Source organism: Saimiri boliviensis, chromosome 4, assembly GCF_048565385.1.
Source record: "Saimiri boliviensis isolate mSaiBol1 chromosome 4, mSaiBol1.pri, whole genome shotgun sequence".
Classification (NCBI taxonomy): domain Eukaryota; kingdom Metazoa; phylum Chordata; class Mammalia; order Primates; family Cebidae; genus Saimiri; species Saimiri boliviensis.
In genome coordinates this window covers 142446440-142448621 of record NC_133452.1, presented here as the reverse complement: position 1 = coordinate 142448621, position 2182 = coordinate 142446440, and positions in this window count along the sequence as shown.

Below are 2182 nucleotides of genomic sequence, written 5' to 3'. Positions count from 1 at the left end.
GTGGCTCACGCCTGTCATTCCAGCACTTTGGGAGTCTGAGGCAGGCGGATCACTAAGTCAAGAGATGGAGACCATCCTGACCAACATGGTGAAACCCCATTTCTGCTAATAATACAAAAATTAGTGGAGCATGGTGGTGCGCACCTGTACTCCCAGCTACTCAGGAGGCTGAGGCAGGAGAATCAATTGAACCCAGGAGGTGGAGGTTGCAGTGAGCCGAGATTGCACCATTGCACTCCAACAGCCTGGTGAGAGTGAGACTCCATCTCAAACAAACAAAAAAATTTAGGGTAAAATTATCTAAAAATTTTTCCTATGTGTATGTGTATGTCAATGTTCTTTTTTTCTTTCTTCTTCTTCTTCTTTTTTTTTTTTTTAATAGAGATGGGGTTTCACTGTATTGGCCAGGATGGTCTCAATCTCCTGACCTCGTGATCCGCCCACCTCCGCCTCCCAAAGTGCTGGGATTACAAGTATAAGCCACCGCGCCTGGCTAATGTTTACTTTTTAAAAACTGGGACCACATTATATGACACATTGCTATTTTAGAGCTTCTATTTCCTACTTAATATAAGATGGACCACTGTTACAGGTTAGGTTTTCCATAAACAGACACTGAGTTTAGAATATGATTGTTTTTAGGGATCAGCACCTTTAAAGGAGAGGTTAAGGACTGGGGAGAGCAAGAAGTAGAGCTGTGATGCAGGCCCACAAATGCCTCTCTGGAGTTCATATTGCTTGTCAGAGTTGTCCCATATCTTGCTGAAGTGGCCTTGTTTTTTTTTTGTTGTTGTTTGTTTTTGAGATGGAGTCTTGCTCTGTTACCCAGGCTGGAGTACAGTGGTGGAATCTCGGCTCACTACAACCTCCTCCTGGGTTCAAGTGATTCTCCTGCCTCAGCCTTCTGCTTAGCTGGGATTACAGGCAGGTGCCACCATGCCCGGCTAATTTGTTTGTATTTTTAGTAGAGATGGGGTTTTACCATATTGGCCAGGCTGGTCTCGAACTCCTGACCTAGTGATCTGACCACCTCAGCCTTGAGAAGTGCTGAGATTAGAGGTATGAGCCACTGCATCTGGCCATGGCCATGCTTTTAAACCCCCTCCTTGCTCAGTTGCCTGATGTGGGCTGCCCTGAGCAAGGTAGCTTTCTGCAGCTGAAGCAGACACTGAATTTGCTGGCAGCTAACTGCATCCCTCCAGATGGGCAGAAATTTTTTCTTGAAGTGGGATCTGGACTTTTCTGTTTGTCTACCACAGTCCATTCTTTGCCTCACTTGGAAACCCCTCTCCATTTTCATTCCTTTTGTTCTTAATGTGTGTTCTCAAGCCTCTTATCTAAAATCACTAGAGAAGTTTGCTGTTTAAACCATCACAGCTGTAAACTGTCTTAACTATAAAGTCAAATGCAAATTTTAAAAGAATTTGCTGATTAATAACTCTTGTTGTAACTTTTGTTCAATGATATTTGACAAATACTTTTATTTATTTATTTTTTAAATTTGAGGCAGAGTCTTGCTCTGTTGCCCAGGCTGGAGTGCAGTGGCATGATCTCAGCTTACTGCAACCTCCACCTCCTGGGTTCGAGCAATTCTCCTGTCTCAGTCTCCCGAGTAGCTGGGACTACAGGCACTCACCAACGTGCCCGGCTAACTTTTGTATTTTTAGTAGAGATGGAGTTTCACCATATTGACCAGGCTGGTCTCAAACTCCCGACCTTGTGATCCACCCACCAAGTGCTGGGATTTCAGGTGTGAGCCACCACGCCCGGCCACTAGATTACTTTCAATGCTGGAATCCATACTTAAAAATGAAAGAAGAAACTGGATTTAGTAAATCTTTCTTTGTCACTTGAGGCTTTTCAAAGGAGAAAAATTGATGGATAAGTCATTAGCTCTTAAAAATGCATTGTCTCTTCAGTTGTGATGGTTATGATAAAATATCTGTTTACTTTATGTTTGTAAGTTAGTAAAATTAGTTGATTCAAGCAGCTCTATCATAAATTGGAAGTAATAAAATGATAATAATGAAAGCAGATTATTTTCCTCTGGTCATTTTTGTGTTCTTTGCAGCTCATAAAATAGATTTGTTGCTGTCATCTGTGTCTGCCAGGTATGCTAGGCAGGAAAGAAGGAAAGAAAGACACATGGGTGTGTAGGGAAAGCAGGAGAGATGGAGGGAAG